Raw genomic sequence first — 22,533 nt, 5'->3', positions numbered from 1 at the left:
TTGCTGCAGCAAGGCTCTGGAACAGCTTACCCACGGAGCTGCGACAGATGAAAGATCTATTGCTGTTCAGAAAGAAAATTAAGACTTCGCTCTATCCTAGAGCATAATGTTAATCTTTCCCTATGCCACAGGTGCCCCGTCTCTCAGCGCCAGGATACCCGTTGGGTCACAGTGCGCTTTACAAGTAGCAGTTACATTACATTACCCTGGATATCAACACCAGATTATCGATGCAACACACTATTGATGACAAAATATCGAAAATAAAATATTGGCAGTCAAGTCTAGATTGTCTATACCCAACTCCTCATATATATGTATATCTTCAAGGTACGCCGATGTGGAGTTATGCATTTTACATCTATACTTCCCTATATGCACCTCCTTAGGTTATTCTTCTACCACAATATTCTGAGGGGTCCATATTCAGTAGAACAACCATCACAGCCTCTAATTAAGGTTTTTTAATGGTTAGGCTCTAAATATGAGCATAATGGTGATGTCCTGCAATGTCTGATTATTTTGAAATGTCTGTTTCATATCATTGCATTGTTAGTGAACATCTGTTACAAAGCCAGTAGATATGTCTTTTTTTAACTGTGTATTGCATGTTAGCTTTAGGCACATATGGAAGCATTGTAGTGTTATGAGTTAGGGTCTCCTGGCACGCAAACCGTCAAAGGTGCCTCAGACCTATAGTGTCCAGTCCACATTTTGGCAGTTATTTAAGTATTGGAGCAGAAGTATACGGTTAATTATATAGTGTTAGGAGATGTTCTTAAATTGAAGCTAATTTGGGGTTGTTCTTATTGATAAATGGATGTTTTTCCCGATCCTGAGTTCAGTCAGGAAACTATTTGTTAACTCGCTGGTGGCCTCACCACACTGAGGTCAAATCTGTTTTTCATATTTCTTTTAACCTAATAATGGTCATTTTGTTAATGGGAGTTCACTGCTGCTGATAGAGACAACGTGGACCCGGCTTTACTGCCTCTTTGCTCGCCACGCATTGCTGCACACTGTCGCCAGGGCCGCCCCGGGATGGTCTTTGTGTCTCTTCTGAATTTCAGTCCCAAAACTCCCTCTAGAGGAAGGAGAGGCGTACATTGTAGACCACCCACCGTACTCTCCTCTGGGCACATGTTCATTCATGTGGCTATTGCTACAGAAGGAAGAATTGGATTTATATATAGATGAAAAATGTGCTGATGCAATAAGGAAACTCTGCTCCATAAATTCAACAGTAGATCATTTTTACAGGCGCATTCAATATGACTGAGTGCCTCACACAGTTTTTGTAATATCTAGGTGCGCCTGGAGCATTAAGAAGGATCAAACAATTATGTAGCTAACCTTGTTGTAGTTCAAGAAAACTGTGTGCGCTCTGACCCCACGTAAACAAGCAGCATGTGCTCCAATGAACAATCGCCTCTTTGCTAGCTTATTAGCGTATATTCCATGATGAGTCCCAAAGAAACCAGGGAAATGCACTCAGTAGCTATTTCAAATCTTTTTAATCTGGGTCCCTCATGTAACCTCTTAATGGACACTTTTTCCACCAGTCAGGTCAATACCATAATGCTTCTTACTTGATGTGTTTTGTTCAGTCTATGTAGCCACAAATAAACCAATTAAAATGCATTGTAATGCATAACTATGTTTTATTTCACGCGAGTGCAATGCATACATTTAAATGCACTACTTGGGAATAGGAACTTGTTTAAAATAGCATATGCTACTGTATTGAATGCAAGTATGCAAGTGCCTCCTAGGGTATGACTAGGAAACTGGCAATATGTTATCAGCTAAAGAATGTAAATTATTTTAATGTATGCATTGCTACAAATTTGTGTCAGACATCATTCTGTTTATACAGGTATCTCAAAGACAGTGTGACACTGCCACTGAAGCCGATAACTGTGTATCCTGTGTACCTGCTGATTAGGACAGGTGATAAGCAATACTCCTCTCATAAATAACAAAAGTATTTTCGTGCACAATTACTGCTCTGAATGAGATTTGCTTTCAGGTTTCTGGAAGGCTGATGTTTCCATTGCTTTCCTAATGATGTCTTTGTAAGCAGCAACACTATGGCCTTTTCGTGTTTTCATGTCTTCACCCCGTGCAGGTGTGATGGAATGGTTTAAGCTCTGTTTTATTCTTTGGCAGCAGCTGAAAACATCCCTAGTACAACCCAATAGCATACTCTGCCAGGCTCCACATTAGTGGCTAAGCCCTATTCCACAAGAGCAGACTGTTTGTCAGGGTACAAACAGGTAGAAAAACACATATTTTGCAGAAGTTCTCTTAGGTAGTTGGAAACACAAAGGTTTTAAAAATGGAAGCAGATGTATCCAAATCTGCATTCTACCAGCTGCTAACATTTCTGAAATGCTTTCCCATGCCCTGGCCTGTTCCTAAATCCACCCCTCCCTTGTTTACAAGGATATAACATGTTGTGAATGGCAGCCTCAAAGTTTCTTCTTGCGGAAATTGTTATTGTTTCTGTTTTGTGTATTCAATACTGGTACATAATTGTTGGGAACAAACTTACCAATATATAGCTTGCTATCTGTTCAACTATATGCGCTTGAACACCCACTAATGAAATCGAGGGCCTTGTTAGGTTAGAAATACATCAGGTGACAGAAGTACAGTTACATACAATTGTAATTTTTACCACAGATCGCACTCTGGAGGGTGCGATTTAAAGTTATTGTATTTACCCCTTCTCTAGCGTTGAGACACTTTTTCTACTGCCGGTGATATAGTGTTTTCATTGGTGTCCTTTCCATTATAAAGCCTTGAGGTCCTGGCCCCTGGCATCACGCTCACATGGACATTTTCTTCAGCTGATGCTAAACAGCTTATATCAATAATAGGCAACTGTGAACAGCAATCAATAAAACCTGCCTAGAGAATTGTAAACCACACGTAATAAAACAGAAGCAACAATCCTGTGATTATAACCTGAAAATCTTTCGCCAAATGGACTGTGGATAATGTCACAGCTGGAACAGCATTTTGTAGGATCGGGGTGAGAAAGTGTCCAAGGTTTGCTTTTTAAATCCTTTTTGAAGGTCTGTCAAAAATGTGTATTGTTTGCAAACTTTGTTGATTGGGGACACAGTCGTGAAATTCGTAACCTTTGTGACAATTTATACCGCGTATATGCTTGTTTAATAAATAAATGGTTTTTGTTGGAGGGAGGACCACCGGGGAGTCGGGGAGACTATTCCGGGGCACCTTCCTACCGCAAAGTTATAGCCGAGCGCCGCTGAGAAGCCCCCTCGGGGAGGTCTTTCTCCTATGATCGTCCTAGGCCCAGTAATACCACCACACAGGACTCAATAGCAGTTGCTTGACTTGGTTCTTTATCAGCAGTAGTACGTTCAATATTTACAGTGGGATCGAGGGATCCAGTAAGAGTCTCAATGTCTTTTAGAGGAATAGGGTAGCGGGACAGTCTTAGTACCAACCAGGTACGGGAGGGCTCTGCTCCAGACCTTGAGTGCTGGTCTCAGAGCGGCTCGGACGTGGGGAGCCGCGACGGCGTCTGCAGGGCTCTGGTGGTAGTTCCGCTTGGGTCGAGCCGCGACACAGTCAGCAGGGTTCCGGTGGTAGGTCCGCTTCGGTCGAGCCGCGACGAGGTCAGCTGGGCTCTGATGGTAAGGTTCAACAAGGTCGGGCCGCGACAGCGTCAGCAGGGCCCCAAAGGTTCGTGTAGGTCTTTAAGCACGGTGGAGCCGCGACGTCGTCAGCAGGGCTCAGAGTGTGGGTTCAGGATGAGTCTTCTTCCGTAGGGTCAGCCGCAATCCGATCAGCAGGGCTCTTGACTCCAGGATACAACTGTTGTCCTGTTGTCGGGTCGCCCCAGATATAGGACTGGAGCCCTTTGATGTCCGGACCCTTGCGCCCGGAGGGGGCGGAGAGGCCGGGTAGGGAGCGGCCAGACGCCCAGCAGGAGAGGCGCCAGGCCCCAGAGAGCTGTGGGGCGATCGCACCTAGGTGTGGAAGGACGGTTGGGGGTCCCATCGATACTGCCCTCCGCCGGGAGTGGGAAGGGTTCACGTGGTATCCCCCGGGCCAGGGGTTGGCGCCTCGATGTCGGGCCTCGCTGGGACAAAGGCCGGGTGGAGCGGGGTCATGTAGGTGGTCACGTGGAGTGACGTATAATCCAAAATGGAGGAGCCCCGAGGTGCATGAGACCTCGTGCGGCTTAGCGAGGGGGACAGGACCACGCCACGAGGCTGGCTCCAACGCGCGTCCCCCCCAGCTGAAGGCAGGGAGAGTCACCCATCTCCTTGGGGGTTCTCCTCGCCGAGGCGGAAGAATCTGGACAGGCCGTCAGCATTGGCGTGGTCGTTGCCGGGCCGGTGTTCCACGGTGAAGTCCATCCCTTGCAGCGAGATGGACCATCGCAACAACTTGGGGTTCTCGCCCCGCATTTGCATGAGCCACCGCAAGGGCCGGTGGTCAGTTTGGACCCTGAAGTGGGTGCCGAAAAGGTAGGGCCGGAGCTTCTTGAGAGCCCATACCACGGCGAAGGCCTCCCGCTCGATGGTGCTCCACCTCTGTTCTCGTGGCAGCAGTCGGCGGCTGATAAAGGCCACAGGTCGGTCGAGGCCCTCGGCGTCCATCTGGGAGAGGACCGCCCCGACCCCGTACTCCGAGGCATCGGTCTGGACTACAAATTCCTTGCTGTAGTCAGGGGCCTGTAGCACAGGGGCAGCGCACATGGCCGCCTTGAGGGCCTCAAAAGCGGTCTGACAGCGGGGCGTCCAGTGCACCGCCTTGGGCTGTTTCTTGGAAGTGAGCTCCGTAAGGGGGCCCACAATGCTGCCATAATCCTTAATGAATCGTCGGTAGTAGCCTGTGAGGCCTAAGAAGGCCCGGACAGCGGTTTGGGTTGCGGGGGGCTCCCACGCCTGGATGGCGTCGACCTTTAACTGGAGGGGCGCCACCTGGCCACTCCCCACCTGGTGGCCCAGATAGGTCACAGATCCTTGACCGATCTGGCATTTACTGGCCTTAATTGTGAGCCCGGCTCTTTGGAGAGCGGCCAGGACTTCCCCGAGGTGTCCTAGGTGCGCGGCCCAGTGGTCGCTGAAGACTGCAATGTCGTCGAGGAAGGCCGCGCTGAAGGCTTCTAGTCCGGCCAGGACCTTGTTCACTAGCCTCTGAAAGGTCGCTGGGGCGTTCTTCATACCGAAGGGCATTACCCGAAAGTGGTAGTGCCCATCGGGGGTGGAAAAGGCGGATCGTTCCTGGGCGCCGGGAGTGAGCTTGATCTGCCAGTACCCAGCGGTGAGATCAAAGGTGCTTAGGTAGCGGGCCGCCCCTAAGCGATCGATCAGCTCGTCTGCTCGTGGCAAGGGGTGGGCATCGGTCTTGGTGACTGCGTTCAGGCCCCGGTAGTCGACACAAAATCTGAGTTCCGGGGCAGTGCCGGGGGTGGCGGGCTTCGGCACCAAGACTACCGGGCTGGCCCTCGGGCTGTCTGATGGCTCGATGACTCCGAGGGCGAGCATCTTGGAGACCTCGGTCTGGGCTCAGACTAGGTCAGGTACTCTGTAAGCGCGGTGTCGCACAGAGGGGCTGTCCCCAGTTTCCACGTCGTGGACGCACCAGGGGGTCACCCCGGGCGTGAGAGAGAAGAGGGCAGCGAAGGGTTGCAGCAGCTTCTGGCAGTCATGGCGCTGTACTGGTGTCAGGGTGGCGGAGAGGCGGACACCCTCCAAGGAGCCGTCTTGGCCCGAGGACCCCAGGAGGTCTGGTAGGGGCTTGGAGTCACTTTCGCCCCCATCGTCGGTAGCCAGCAGCAGGTTTAGTTCAGTTTGGGCAAAGTGGGGCTTGAGCCGGTTGGCGTGCAGGACCCGGAGGGGGTTCCTCGGGGACTCCATGTTGACCAGGTACGTGACGGGGCTCTTCCTCTCAACTACCTTGAAGGACCCGGTCCACTTGTCCTGCAGGGCGCAGGGGTCCACGGGTGACGTGACCCAGACTTGCTGGCCCGGCTCGAACTCGATGGTTGAGGCATTTTCGTCATACCAGCGTTTCATGTCTTCTTGGCTGGCTTCGAGGTTGGCTTCTGCCAGGGCCCGAAACTTCCGGGTCTGGTTCCGCAGGGTCAGGAGGTACCGGTAGACGTCGGGAGGGGCATCTTGGACTTGCGCCTCCCAGCCCTCCTTGACCAGGCTGAGGGGCCCTCGGACAGGGTGCCCATACAATAGTTCGAAGGGGCTGAAGCCCAGGGATTTCTGTGGTACCTCCCGATAGGCGAATAGGAGGCAGGGTAGCAGGACATCCCATCTCCTCCTCAGGGGCTCTTCCAGGCCCTTGATCATCCCCTTCAGGGTTCTGTTGAACCGCTCGACCAGTCCGTTCCCCTGGGGGTGGTAAGGGGTGGTGAACTTATAGGTGACCCCACATTGTTGCCAGAGGGATCTCATGTACTTTGAAATAAAGTTCGTACCCCTGTCGCTCACCACTTCTCGGGGGAACCCCACCCTGGAGAAGATGCCCATCAGGGCCCGGCCCACCACTGGAGCTGTCACGGTGCGGAGTGGGATGGCCTCGGGGTATCGGGTGGTGTGGTCGACCAGTACCAGGATGAAGCGGTGTCCCAGGGCGGTTCGGGGGTCGAGGGGCCCCACGATGTCGATCCCCACTCGTTCGAACGGGGTGTGGACGGCTGGAAATGGTTGTAGGGGGGCTTTCACTCGACCCCCAGTCTTTCCGCTAGCCTGGCAGGTCGGGCAGGACCGGCAGTGATGGTCCACGTCTCTTCTCATTCGGGGCCAATAGAAATGGGTCACTAGGCGGCTGTAAGTTTTGTCCCGCCCGAGGTGTCCGGCGAGGGGCACGTCATGCGCCAGGTTCAGGAGGAACTCTCGAAATCGGAGGGGGACCACCAACACCCGGCCGGCCCCTAGTTCGGCGACTTTCTGCTCGCTATACAATAAGTCATTGTCCCAATAGACCCAGTGGGTTCCCGTGGGGTCCCCCGCGGCCTGGGCGGCCACTTGCTGTCGGGCCCCCTCGAGGGACGGGCAGGCCTTCTGCTCTTGCTGGAATTGTTCGCGGGTGGGGCCCCCGTCGTGGCGCCACTGGGCCAGCTCGGGGATCTCGCTGAGGGAGGCGGCCTCGTCGGGAGAAAGTTCGGATGGCCCGGCCTCCTCGTCCGGTTCCTCCGTGCCAGAGGAGGGTGGTAGTTCGGGGCCCGTCGGCTTGTCGGGGGCCGTGGCAGCGGCTGGTTGGGCGGTCATGGACCGGGTGGTGGCGCAGGCCCACTCGGGCAGTCCTAGCATCCCCAGATGCTCTCGGCGTTCCACCTGGGCCCAGGGGGAGCTCTCTAGGTCATTCCCCAGGAGGCAGTCCACTGGGGCGTCGTCGCGGACAGTTACTTTTAGGGTGCCGGACACTCCTCCCCACTCGAAGGGGATCCTGGCCATCCGGCACATGATCTCGGTGTTGTCCGCGGTCCGGACAGGGCATAGGACATGTGGCAGGATTTGTTCGGGGGTCACCAGGTGGCAGCGGACAGCGGTCACACTGGCCCCAGTGTCCCGGAGGGCTTCGGCCCGTCGTCCATTGATGGTGACCCACTGCTGGTACTTCTGGGTGTTGCTTGGGATGGCAGCTCGGGGCACCATCTCTCGGGCGCCCAGGCATACAAGCGACATGGCAGCTGGTTCCCACTCGGGGGACCCGCCGTCGTGGTTTTCCTCCTCGTCTTCTCCCTCCCCCAGGGCTGCGGCGGCTATTTGCCGGGGAGGGGGCCCAGCGGTCCCGTTCCGTCGGTTCACGGGGCAGGCCGGGTCGCTCGCATAGTGGCCAGTCTGCTGGCAGCCGAAGCAGGTCACTGTCGGTCGTGGTCCAGGCCATGCGATAGGGGTCCCCCTTCGGCCCAGGGTCGGGGACGTGTGGTTGGTGGCTTGGCCTCGTGGCGGGCTTCTGGGCGGCCCGGCCGGGAATTCTCGACTGCGGTGGGACCCCCCTCCTCCGCCTCGCTGGCGGGGAGGTCCCGTGGTACTCCGTTGGTAGTCCCCCACGGGGTTCCGGGGGACCCGGGTGTTGACCCATTGGTCTGCTTCGGCGGCGAGCTTCCGGGGCTCGGTCAGTTTACTGTCCAGGAGGTGTTGCCTTAGTTTAACAAAGCAGTTGTTGGCGAGGTGCTCCCAGATAATGAGGTCAAACAGTTCATTGTAGGAGGTGACCTTGCTCCCTTTTATCCATCCTTCAAAGGCTCGGCTGAAGAAGTCCACGTATTCGACCCACGTTGTACCGGGGAGCTTCTTGCAGTCCCGGAAGCGCTGCCGGTACATCTCGGCTGATAGTCCGTAGCGTGTGAGTAGGGCTTCTTTCATGTGGTCGTATGATGTCATCACCGCGTCGGGGAGTTGCAGCAGGGTATCCCGGCCCTCGCTGAGGAACCTCCCCCATAGGCCGGCACCCCAATCCTTCCGGGGTACCCGATGGGAGGTCATGGCTACTTCGTATGCTCGGAACCATTGCTGGATGTCGTCATTTTTATAGTACTCCTTGACGACATCCTTGGGGATATGAACCTTTGGCTCGGTCAGTGGCAGAGCGTCCCGGGCTCCGGGGGTGCTGGTCTCCCCCGTTTTGGATTTTAGTTCAAGTTCCTTGAGGCTCCTCTCGTGCTCAAGGGTTAGCCGTCTCTCCTCTAGTTCCCGATGCCGTTTCTTTTCCTCGATTCCTCTTGCAGCCGTAGTTGCTCCAAGGCTATTTTCTTCTCCGCCAGTAGGAGCTCACCATCCAGCCGGAGTCGGGCGAGGTCCATTTCGTGTGTCCGGACCCTCTCCCGTTCTCGCATTTCTTCGTGGGAAAGGCTGGTTTCTGGGACGTTTCGCCCCCCATCTGTCGGGGTTGGGGTCGGCAGGTTTCTGTCCCGGGCCGAGGTCCCTTCGGCTCGGGGTGGAGGGGTCTCAGGTTCTGCCCAGGCTTTCAGGGCTTTCTGCATTTCTTCCTTGGTGCCCAATCCTGTGGTTGGGATCCCTTTGTCCTTGCAGAATTGTTTCAGTTCTTTGTGGGTGTATTCTTCCAACCTTTCCGGCTGGAAGGCTGCGGCCACGGTTGCCTCTTGGCCGTCCATGGTTCCCTTTTCTTTCCGTCTGGTTAGGTAGTGGGTGCGTTACTTGCCTGTACGATTGCGTCTGGCTCGGATCCCGCCGCTGGCCACCAAATGTTGGAGGGAGGACCACCGGGGAGTCGGGGAGACTATTCCGGGGCACCTTCCTACCGCAAAGTTATAGCCGAGCGCCGCTGAGAAGCCCCCTCGGGGAGGTCTTTCTCCTATGATCGTACTAGGCCCAGTAATACCACCACACAGGACTCAATAGCAGTTGCTTGACTTGGTTCTTTATCAGCAGTAGTACGTTCAATATTTACAGTGGGATCGAGGGATCCAGTAAGAGTCTCAATGTCTTTCAGAGGAATAGGGTAGCGGGACAGTCTTAGTACCAACCAGGTACGGGAGGGCTCTGCGCCAGACCTTGAGTGCTGGTCTCAGAGCGGCTCGGACGTGGGGAGCCGCGACGGCGTCTGCAGGGCTCGGGTGGTAGTTCCGCTTGGGTCGAGCCGCGACACAGTCAGCAGGGCTCCGGTGGTAGGTCCGCTTCGGTCGAGCCGCGACGAGGTCAGCTGGGCTCTGATGGTAAGGTTCAACAAGGTCGGGCCGCGACAGCGTCAGCAGGGCCCCAAAGGTTTGTGTAGGTCTTTAAGCACGGTGGAGCCGCGTCGTCGTCAGCAGGGCTCAGAGTGTGGGTTCAGGATGAGTCTTCTTCCGTAGGGTCAGCCGCGATCCGATCAGCAGGGCTCTTGACTCCAGGATACAACTGTTGTCCTGTTGTCGGGTCGCCCCAGATATAGGACTGGAGCCCTTTGATGTCCGGACCCTTGCGCCCGGAGGGGGCAGAGAGGCCGGGTAGGGAGCGGCCAGACGCCCAGCATTAGAGGCGCCAGGCCCCAGAGAGCTGTGGGGCGATCGCACCTAGGTGTGGAAGGACGGTTGGGGGTCCCATCGATACTGCCCTCCGCCGGGAGTGGGAAGGGTTCACGTGGTATCCCCCGGGCCAGGGTTTGGCGCCTCGATGTCGGGCCTCGCTGGGACAGAGGCCGGGTGGAGCGGGGTCACGTAGGTGGTCACGTGGAGTGACGTATAATCCAAAATGGAGGAGCCCCGAGGTGCATGGGACCTCGTGCGGCTTAGCGAGGGGGAACAGGACCACGCCACGAGGCCGGCTCCAACAGTTTTGAAGCAAAGGGGACCCAACTATGGGAATCTGTGCCTAGAGGTTAACAATCTTGCATAGGTGCAGATTTCTAAATTTAATGAATTTTGAAATGTTTACAAGAGCGCAAATCTCAAGTATCTGGGTTGAAGGCTCATTGAGCAGACAGGGGTACTGAGCCTCGAGTGTAACAACTGGTTCTTTCCCTGCGGGTGTCCTGGGACCCTCGAACTGTGGAGTTCTCAACTGGTAACCAAGTATGCTTTTTTAGCACTTAACACTCAGGGTAAGAGGCGCTGGCAGTCCAAGGATTACTAAGTGAGGTGGGCTAGAGACTCAACACTCAGCAGATTAAAAAACATTTAGTGAATCACTGTCCAGTCAGTGCTTTTACTTTATTACACACATTCCTACATTCTATGAAAAACAGTACAAATAAATAATGAATGGAAGCTGTAAATGCCTCCGATGGCACCACCTAAAGGGCCTCGCAGCCAATGGGGTGAATGCTAAAGGAAGGTCCCGCAGGATAGATGACCGCCTAGACGTACCCTGTAATCCCTGTGCTGGAGGTACATCTGCTGGTTTTTGCACTAGCCAGCACTAAACCCCAAAACCACAACACTCCTCTAGGTGCTCAACACAACAGAGTGGGAGCAGTGAAGAGGTCAGACCTACTCACTTTGTCAGGATGTCACCACAATAGTTAAAGGCATGATTATAGGGGCAGAGCATAATGCATTCATTATTAAAACATTTCAGGGTGGTGCCATCTGTCAGTAGCACTCTACAATATGTGGAATGATTCACTTTTACTAGTGTTGTTTTTCATGGAGAATGCAATGTTCTATAATGTGAGTGTATGAGTCTTTCTTATATCTTTACAATTGCTGCAAGACAACCACAGCACCTATTGCTATTTAGAGCCTTAAGATGAAAGGTTGCAGTTCAAGAAGCTCTTTAAAATGAACAAAGGTCTCCCCATGAGACTGTTTGGTGCACCTGGAGAGTCAGTGTGACATCCTATGACCACCTGAAGGAGTCAAAGGGGGCATTAGCCACTCACTTGAACAACCCCTGCACATACAAAACTCTTTTGGCAGTGTCTCAGCCCTTATAGAGCAGTCGAGTAACACAGGCACCAGCAGCCCCCATGGTGCGTGGGGGCCCCAAGCTCCAGGGGCCCCCCTCAGCCCAGTACTCTGGCCAGAGAGCAACAGTTTGAGTCCAGAAGGGGTACCTCCACGCACCTTATAGGGAGGCCCCCTTCAAGTGTTGTTATGCCAGTGCGCTAGAGCAAGCATACTAATATTTTCAAAGCCCAATGGGATGTTCAGGATTTTGCTCTAGGTGACATTCTCCAGCCACCAAGCTATTTATTTTAGGCCTCCTGGTCTCTAAATGTTTGCTGAACTTGTAATTGCTCTTCCTCCAAAGATGGAGATCTGAGGGCATGTCCCTGGATTTTTTGCCCCTCGCAGTCTACTCTGAAAGCTTCGTGGGAGAACTCAAGATCTCTTCTTCTGTCTGACTTCCTGGAACTTCTCCTAGCCCAATGACGTCAAGGCAAATTAGGAATGTTCATCATTTTGATATTCAAGCACTTGGAGACCAACACCTACACAGCACAAATGAACATAAAATGATAAGCAACAATTGGGTTTCTGAAGATCTCCAAGCCTCAATTTGTCCTGGCCAGTTGCAGGGAACATTTAGGTCAGTGAAATCTCCTTTAAGGGCAGTGCCTCACAGGTACTACTATTACAGACCGGGAAGTCATCCACTAGGGAGTCCTTCTGTCCTTGGCTTGAAGAATACTCTGCTTTTGAAAGCCTTTTCTCTTGTGCGGGGCTTTTTGAGTGTGGGTGGAAAATTCCAGAAGGTGGGCACCTTGGCCAAGTCCAAAGATGACATACCATCAATGCATCCCTGTATCATCTCTGAAGAACAGCAACTTGAGGATTTTCAAAATTATGTCTTCAAGTATCAGTGGCTACTGCTCACTCAGTTCTTTAAACCCAACCCCTCTGCCGTTATTGCGTAATTATATGGAAATTCAGGAAAATTACACACAATTATGCATAATTCTGGGAAATACAAAACCGCCAATTTGCACTACAGTTTAGCAAGAAATGTGCCTCTATATGCATTTGGAAGCTAGGACTCATTTCACACTAAACAAATAGCTAAGAAAACACAAGCAGTGCCAACAACAACCACTTGCATTCTATAGTTTGCATTGTTCCTGTGTGCTTGTACAAACGTTTTACTGAGAATTATGTGAGATTACACTGGCGTAATGCTCATTTTACCTAATTTATCTGGTTTGTTCCCACTAAACATCTCCTGGAGAGAGTGAAGAAAAAAATCTGGTTGCTTCCCTATTGTTTCTCTAGCAGGGCATGCCCAGACTTGCAGGCATATGTGAATGCAGTTAACCGATGAAGATTCCGGCCCCACCTCCTTCCTGAAATAAAATGAAATGAAATACCAGCATTTGTAAAGCGCACAGCTACTTCCGTAGAGGTGTCCTGGCGCTGGGGGCCGTCGTGAAGATTAAGCGAGCTATTGCCCGGAGTCACATGGTGCTGGGCTAACCTGCCTGGGATCGAGCGTGAACCCCATGGTGCGGCCCATTGCCTCATACCCCAGCTGCGAAGCAGCAACCCAATGTTTAGAAAGCAGGCACCATTTCACTATATGTTCTGGTGAATGAGATTCCGTTACTTAAGCTCACTCACAACAGAGATTCAAAAACAGATGGTCCAAACCGCAAACAATCCAAGGAGGCTAACCTGTGAAAGCTAGTGCAAGTTCAACTTTTGTGAATTCCTTGCAGTCATAAATCAAATTACATAAGAGTATCAATCAATCAATCAATTTCTTTTATTTGATCCATTTAAAAATACAGATTATTAAAAAGAACAAGTGGAATAATACATAAACATTTAAAACATATTAGGCCCAAATTCGTTTCCATAATAATACTTCTTAAATAGGACTTGCCGGAGGCCCCTATACGCAGCACAGTGATCTGGTAAAATTAAAAATCAGGTAAAGATAAAAGCAAGCAGTACATCCCGAAAACCTTTAGAGCAGTTACATTTTCCCTTTAAAAACATTACTCAGGGAGTCAATTAAGGCAAGATAATACAGACCAGTATACTGAATTCGGAGGTTCTGAGCACCTTACAAAAGCTAGGGACCCAAAGATTTCCTCCTCCTTAAACAGGCCCATAAGAATGTGGCTAACAACAAACAAATGAAGGAGTCAGAGAGGCTCTTTAATAAATATAATGCAATTTGGCATTGCTTAAATTTGCAACGTCTTACAATTGGAATCATATGTTTGTCACGTTCTTCCTTATAGAACCCGCATAACAAAACTATGTGGAGGTCAGACTGTGGTGAACAGTTGTCGCATGGGCAGGGTATCAATTCAATGTGCCTGAACCTCTTCGCAGGGAATCTCAACATCAGGGAGATTACGAGATTACGGAGCCTCAGCAGTATAAATCTATGCTGTAATATTTCAATGTTCCCTAAATAAGAATGCCCCCCCTCTAAAATGGGTGGTATCAGTTGGTATCGGAGAGCTGTTTGTTTTGCTCTGTTGCTTTCCTGATGATCAGAAGCAGCCTTGGATGAGTAGACGGCCTTTAGTTTGCTGCTTCCTGATCTTCATACAGCGCCTTGAGACCCTCACGGGTGAGTAGCACGCTATACAAATCCCTGATTGATTTATTGATTGACTTGGGTCAGTGAATAATTCCGCTAACCCAAGTGCGGTCAAAGTTGACCTAATATATTGCAACCATGTGATTTTGTGTGAGTTGTCCAGTTTAAAGCAGTTTTTTATGATGGTTTGTGTTAGATTTAGCATGTCCCTTTGCCAGATTGAGTGCCATAGAAAAATCAGCGCTAAACTAAGGCTATCTGACACATAATTTAATCCCAGCTCAATGTAGGAGAGGTAGGTTGAGCATGAACTGGGAAGAGAAACGTGTCTCTTGAAGAATCTATTCTCAAGTATTTGTAAAGGAGCTATAGAATCCGTACCCCAGACTCCTGCCCCATTGGCCAGGTTTAAACTGGGGTGGCATGGTGAGCAAAAGAATGATGGATTTAACCCAGATTTCTTGACTGGGGGCGAATGTTTTGATTTGTTCTGCATTCCGTCCATCAATTGTGTGTCTTTTGCATTCTCGCCCTAAGTGCACCAGGTATGCGCAGACGTGGGTCCTGGACTCACTGTGCCACTGGAATTAAGCTGTCCTGGCTGAAGAGAGGTGAAACCCCAAAACCGGTCCTAGGATGCTTGTTACCGGTCCAGGGAGGACCTGGCTTGGCAGTTTGGGCTAGACTGTTCCTATGAGGCACAGGGTCCAGACGGATTTGCATATGGCAAAGTCTAAACTGGGGTGGCATGGTGAGCAAAAGAATGATGGATTTAACCCAGATCTCTTGACTGGGGGTGAATGTTTTGATTTGTTCTGCATTCCGTCCATCAATTGTGTGTCTTTTGCTTTCTCGCCCTAAATGAGCCAGGTATGCCCAGACGTGTGTTCTGGGCTCACTGTGTCACTGGAATCAAGCTATCCTGGCTGAAGAGGGGTGAAACCCCGAAACCGGTCCTATGATGCTTGTTTCCGGTCCAGGCAGGACCAGGCTTGGCAGTTCGGGCTGGACTGTTCCCATGAGGCACAAGGTCAAGACTGCTATGCATATGGCCAGGTCTAAACTGGGGTGGCATGGTGAGCAAAAGAAAGATGGATTTAACCCAGATCTCTTGACTGGGGGTGAATGTTTTGATTTGTTCTGCATTCCGTCCATCAATTGTGTGTCTTTTGCTTTCTCGCCCTAAGTGAGCCAGGTATGCCCAGACGTGTGTTCTGGGCTCACTGTGCTATTGGAATCAAGCTATCCTGGCTGAAGAGAGGTGAAACCCCGAAACCGGTCCTAGAATGCTTGTTTCCGGTCCAGGGAGGGCCTGGCTTGGCAGTTCGGGCTGGACTGTTCCCATGAGGCATAGGGTCAAGACTGGTTTGCATATGGCCAGGTCTAAACTGGGGTGGCATGTTGAGCAAAAGAATGATGGATTTAAACCAGATCTCTTGACTGGGGGTGAATGTTTTGATTTGTGCTGCATTCCGTCCATCAATTGTGTGTCTTTAGCTTTCTCGCCCTAAGTGCGCCAGGTATGCCCAGACGTGGGTCCTGGCTCACTGTGCCACTGGAATCAAGCTATCCTGGCTGAAGAGGGGTGAAACCCCGAACCCGGTCCTAGGATGCTTGTTTCCGGTCCAGGGAGGGTCTGGCTTGGCAGTTCGGGATGGACTGTTCCCATGAGGCACAGGGTCAAGACTGATTTGCATATGGCCAGGTCTAAACTGGGGTGGCATGGTGAGCAAAAGAATGATGGATTTAACCCAGAACTCTTGACTGGGGCTGAATGTTTTGATTTGTTCTGCATTCCGTCCATCAATTGTGTGTCTTTTCCATTGTTTACAGCTGATACCGTCTTTGCTTGATATATCTTTTTTATTGGATCTAGGGTCTCTTGTGCGCAGCTTCTTTGCACACAACAAAATGGCTGCCATATTCCTCTCCATTACTAGGGACCTATTGTCCACCATGCTTAACCATCAAAATGTGACCCTAAAATACAGAAAGGTGTCTACCACCTCAAGTTTAGGAGAGCCTATGTGAAAGTATGGTATTCTTTGGTGGGGACGAGCCCCTACTATGAGGACAAAGGTTTTAGATGTATTAACCCTCAATTCCAATGACAACATAAATGTCACGTAAGCCGTGATTAGACGTTGGAGGGCCAACCCCGTTCTGGCAAATAGTACTGCGTCGGGACAGGAGTGGAGTTAAACAAAGGTACGTCTGGTGTTGTTCCCAAAAGGGCTGCCTCAACCCCGTTTGTATAAATGGAAAATAAGAACGGGGCGAGGACACACCCTTGTCTGACTACTCTGATAATTTTAAACGGACGGGTACACTCCCCATTTTTGCCATAACGAAAAATAGTGGTCGAGTGAGAGTACAGTCGGGGGATAAAGTTAACTATTGCGGGCTCGATCCTCATCAGCTCCATTAGATTCCATGGTTTGAGGTGACTCACGCAGTCAAATGCTGCTGATAAATCCATGAAAGCCATGAAAGTCTGGCCTCCCTTGGCTCTAGTGTATTTTATCTATGGAGAGGGTTAAGTTTAGACATTAGTCTATTGTACCCCTACCTCTTTGGAAGCCATACAGAGCCTGAATCAAGAGGTTCTTCTCCCTTGCCCACTCTACCATCTTGTATAACAGAATGCGGCCCATAAGCTTCGCAGTAGTATCCAGCAGGGGGATCGGTCTATAATTCTGGGTATTCTCTTTGTCTCCCTTTTTGTATATTGGTACCATCACGCTTGTCCTACACGAAGGTAAGGCGCCAATTTTTGCTATCTCATTGAATGTGTTTGTTAGTAAGGGGGCCCACAGATCCTGATGATCTAAAAAGAGGTTAGGTGTTCCTCCCAGGCTATATTTAAACTGGGGGGTCATAGGAGTATTAGTTGAGATTACATGCTCAAATGGCTTTCTGACCTAGGTCCTTAGTGTTTTCAACCCCACAATGACAATTTGCATAGTAAAGGTCCGCAAAACCCATTCTTGTGGAAAATTCTGCATACCTTGTCAAGCATGGAATTATAATGCACATATGCATTTCAGTAAAGTCACCCGCACTTTGTTTACATGGATATTATGTTGTGTATGACTTAATTCTAATAGCATGAACATGATCTTGCATTGTGCACAGGTGATGCTGAAAACTGCAAACTTTTCAAACTATGAAAATTATAGACATAAACAAACAAAGATGATGTGGGATGGGTACCAAGGTGACAAAGACGGCACAGAATAATACAGCATTAGAACAAAAACATTTGAAGGTCACAGTTTATAATATAAATTGCTTACATTCAGGTTATACAATTTCTCTTCAAACGACGAGGTGAGGAGAAGAAATGAATAATATCCAGCCCACATAACAGTTGAAATCATATGACCCTGTAATAAAACTAACCAAAACCAGCAGAAGAAGCTCACCAATCCACACTAGGGAGATGCACACCCATCACAATGCAGACCATATCCAGATGGATAACACGATAGGAAGACAGACATAATGGGCAGTAGTTTATCCAGATTTATTTTCTATAATTATGGACAGCATTAAGTACCTCCCACTGTACACTGTAAGGATGTTGCAAGTAGCCAACTAGTTCCATGACAAAACAGGGACCGAAGGCCAAAGGCCTTCATTAGCTGAAAGATCTCGGAGGTGAAATGCAGCGTCTTTCCAAGTATTAGTACGTGAAGGGTAAGCCCAATAAACCCTTGAGGGCTTAGGCAGATAAATTGAAATAGTGAGATTGCCAACAAGGGATTTTACTTGAAGTTACTTAGTTCAATTTCTTTGTTATTAAGATTGAAAGTGTATTTTAGATCAATTATACACATACAATAAATGTTATGAAAGATGAAAAAGTACACACACGGGAATGAATTGTGAATAAAACACAAGTCTTTTTATATATCAATCAAAATCAAGATAAGGGGGATACACAAGGGAACAATAAATTTCAGGCAGTGTAACATGAAAGATGGGTTAACTTAAATCCACATTTCATCAAAAAACATCTATTTCCAGGTAGTTTTAACAGAGATTAATTTCATAAATGAAAAGAAATCAGCTGTAATTATCAAATAATACGGAATTAGATGATGGTGTCGACGTTTCGGTCTTGGTGGCAGAAGTCCGTTAGACCATCTTCAGGACAGTTAATATTTGCACAAATAACCCTTTGTGAATTCGGGAAGAGCAAACAGCTCAATCTTCGTTTTTATATATTTTTGTCAAAGCGTATTGGATGAATCTAATTGTTGACAAAATAACTCCTACATGGAGATCCGTATATGAAAGATCCTCGTTTGTTCTGATGTCTTTTTATTTTTAGGTTTTGAATCAGACTCGAAAAAGCTCCGCCATAGTCGGGAACGCCTGTATGGCAATGGCGGATCCTCAGCTGAGGCGGAGGAGCGTCGCCCCACTGCTTTTAAGCAGTGTAAATAAAGGAAATATACAATGATAATGACAAAGTTATCATTGTATAGTTCTGTACTGCTTTGTGGGCCGGGCTGCTTTGCTGTCATAGCAGGGCAAGGGAGGAGTGGTTTGTCCACTCCAAGTGCGCAGTGACTGTTTGAGCGGCGCTCTCTGGCTGACCAACCAGACATGGGCACTTTGCATGTTCTCCATACAGGCTGCATTACAGCCTGTGGGGTGAACATGCACAGGCCCCCAGTCCCTGTCTGAGCACCGAACAATGGCGCTCAGACAAATCCCAATGCTGCATTGCAGCCTGGGTGCTTACCAAGCACAACAATGTATTGTAGCGTTGAGATTGGTCAGAGGTTACTGGGTGTTTCCTGGTTCCTGGTTGGCGGAGTCAACCAGGCGGTGATAAGGTTTTATTTTATTTCTTTACATCCCAACTATTTGTTTACATCCCACCTCTTACCCTGGCCCCCGCTCACCCCCGATCAGTGGCAGCCGCCACTGCAGTACGGTAGAGGTTCTTTTATTTCTTATGATATGATAAGCTGGTTCACAAACAATCTGCCTCCCCAACAGCTATTAAATATCTGGTCTCTTGATTGTAAGTTAACAGACGGTGGGATAGGTAAAATCAAACTTGTGCTGGCCAACTGTGCGATGCAGCGAGCGCAAGATAAGTGGTTTTATTTATTTTTGTTTGTTTAATTTTACATATTCCCGTTGTCTGTCGACTTACTCCACACCCCCCCCCCCCCCCCCACCGTCCCGTCCCCGCCCTGCCCTACCAGTTTTACCTGGACCGGCCGCACCTGGAAAAAGCTGTCTAGTGGACAAAGAGCAAGGTTTCAAGCATTTTCCTGAGCAGTCTTTCATCTTCTGAGGTGTTGTTAGTCAGACCAAAGGCTAAGTTTATAGGATCATGATATTATTAGAGAAAGAGAGGAAGGCTACATGCGAGGTAATCTGATTCTGCACGCTGTGCATGCTGTCATCTGCAGAGTTTTGTCTCGGACTGGATGATGGCCGCATGTTGAGCTAATCAAAATACCTGTGTTTGACAAACAACTTGCATTTATGCATGCAGGCACGAGCTTTATTATAATGTGAGATGAAGATGGTGTGGGATAGCTTAATGGCAACTGTCCGATTTCTCGCTCTTAGACATAGCTATTAGTAGAATAATGTTATAAAGCTTTTCGTATTGCTCTTCTGCCGTTTCTAAGCGCTATAAATAACAGATGACACAGTTACCCAATGTATGGTAATGACTTGAAATCACCAGTTTTGAAAGGCGTGTCCGCACAGATGGAGCAGTGATTCATTATGACATTGTCAACATTGCACATTTTTTGCCTGTAGAACCAGCTCATTACATTCGTGTCATGTTGTGAGTTGCTGCTTCCAGTGACAGCACAGTCTTGCAAAGGTTTCAATGAGGTACTGAATAGGAAAACTGCCCTGGATGATGATGAAGCTGCTGACAATGTTCAGCCTCCCTTGACATTTTCAGACCTCATTAATAAGGTGTGAGCCTTTGTTTGTTCAGTGCAGCTCAGGGAGCATGCTCGGTACAGAGTGCTACACCCTTCAAGATACTGTCATTTCACACATTTTTGTATGGGGAAAGGGAAAACGTGTTCCATGCGTTGACAAACATCTCATTAAAACTCCTTAATAACAATGCAAGAAGGATCAGCGTAAGGTGTTTTTGCAGGGCTCCTGAGAGAAGAGAGATCCATAGACGTGTTGTTATCCAGGCAAGTCAGCATGTCCACTTCGCAGGATTATGTCCTATACACATCTCAACTCATTAATGAGCAGCATAGACAGACCCAGGGCTTTCTGGACAAGAAGTACAAATCTGAGTTAGAAATAAAGAGCAACAAATGTGTCTAATGCCAATGGCCTACCCAAGGCCTCACAGACTTGTGCATCCTTCCAGTGTTCCGATGAGGCCTAAAAGCACAATGCTACTTATGTATTCATAGGAAGAACTTTAAATGCCCAGTTCATTCTCCCAGTTATGTGTCTGTCACCAAATGCTGAATCTAACCTAACTATGCATAGGTAGGACCTATGGGGGATTAAACTGTAGGGCTATATCTAGAGCCTGGATGTATTAAGCATTTTCGTCTGGTATTTATTTTTTAGTGCAAAAGGTATTTTGCTTTGAAATCTGTGCTTTGTGCTGCTTCATGTTTTTTTGTGTCCAGGGAGCATTATAATTCGGGAATCAAAAAAACCATGGGGTTTGACGTAAAAACCCACCTATGAAGATAGTCAGACCAGCCTTTGTGAAAAAAACTGCCGCCTCCTGGAAGCAAGAGCTAGCAGGAAGAAATATTTTCCTTTCTTCAAAAATCCCTTGCATTGCACGTGCACAGCACACATCCAAAGCATGGGATCCTTCTGAGCTCCTCTAGGCATCGGTATTCCTACTCGAAGGTTATGCTTCCAGGTCAGATCCTAAACTAGACACCAAGGGGCAGATTGACAAGGAACTGACACATCTTCATAGATGCGTCAGTTTCCTTGCGCCAGCGCCAAATGTCTGTGCGCCTCCATGGATGCGCTGTATTTTCAATACAGTGCTACATAGAGCAAGGATTAACAGATGCATCAGAAATTCTGACACATCTGTTGGCCCAAAAGTGACGCATTGCTGGAGTTTCTCATGAAAGTGACGTAACTCCAGCAATGCGCCACTACAGAAAGGTGAGTCCCATTCAAAAAGCCCAGCGTCATTCCAAACGCCTGGTCTGAGCAGGCGCAGGGATTTTGACGCAGTGCAGGTATAGAGTGACGATGTGAAATGTTGTAAATTTCACTGCGTCAGTCCTACATGGCTTTTTGCGTGGGAACGCACACCGTGCATACATTATGCCTGACGCAGGTATAATGTGACGCAGGGCTTTATAACATGACGCATCTCCCTAGATACATCACGTAGTAAATTGGGCACATTGTTTGCACCGCCGTTGTGTCAAAAAAAGTGACGCAATGGCAGTGCAAGGGGCTTGTAAATCTACCCCCAAGATGCAAGGCTGTGTGACGTGCGAGACAGAGTTATTAGAGCAGCAGCGCAGGGGGTGACTGCAGCAGCAGTCCAGTCATAGTAAATATGGATCTGCACTATGGTTTCCCCTTGTGTGCAATGCAGCACATTTGGCTGATGCACTCTGTAACATGGAAAATTAGTTAATCTGCCCCAAATGTTTAGATGGTTAATATGAATCACCTAATATATTTGTTTTGAATATTTTCAATTATACCTCCAACTTGGCTCATTATGATTGACAGAGTTTCATAGATTCCCGGTGCAAATTATTGTTAGGAAACTCTTGTTGATGCCATCTTATCAGACAACCAAGGTAAAGTGCTTACGCAAGATCGGGGACGGTGTTAAATGTCGAACCTGAAAGAGGTAATGTGGCCCTAAATGGCACCCAAACACAAAGAAACAAGTCCTGGAAGCCATGAAGGTTCATTTTAAAATTTAAGGTGAATACAGAAGGCAAATATTATAGTCAAAAATCATATTTTTGAATACAGGGAATTGGCATAAGGCTCGAGTACAGCAGAAAACATGACAGGAAGTCAAGGCAAAAATAATCTAAGGCCAAAGGGAGTCAGAAGACTGGCTCAGCCCCATCCTCTTTCATAGGATAATTCACAATAGAAGTCAATGGCACAGTCAGCATAAGGTGAACAAAGCCATGTGAATCATATTCCAGAATTATACAATTTCCGCCATTCTAACACTATTCTATAACCGAATAGGAACGTGCCCTACTCTAACCTAATGCCATCAGATGTACCAGTGCAAATCTAGTTACTAAAACACTGAAAGTCTCATAAATTAATGAAATCACAGTTTATACTGGCAGGAAAGACCTTTAATGTTGCAAAGGCTTATGCTATGGGACTTCGAAAACAGCATGTCAATGCAGAGCATTAGAGGTGTGGCGCCGCCGCGGGCCAGGGCGACTGACGCTGGAATCTGTGGTTCATGGTTCGATCCCTGGCAGCGGCAGCAGGTCAGCCCAACACCACGTGACTCTGGGCAATAGCTTGCTTAATCTTTCTGACGGCCCCCAGCGCCGGGATGCCTTCGGGTAATTGTTTGCGCTTTACAAATACTGGATTTACAGAGCAGATTTTG

This window comes from Triturus cristatus, chromosome 6 (genome assembly GCF_964204655.1).
Source record: "Triturus cristatus chromosome 6, aTriCri1.1, whole genome shotgun sequence".
Taxonomy (NCBI): Eukaryota; Metazoa; Chordata; class Amphibia; order Caudata; family Salamandridae; genus Triturus; species Triturus cristatus.
Note: the sequence above shows the minus strand (reverse complement) of the source record.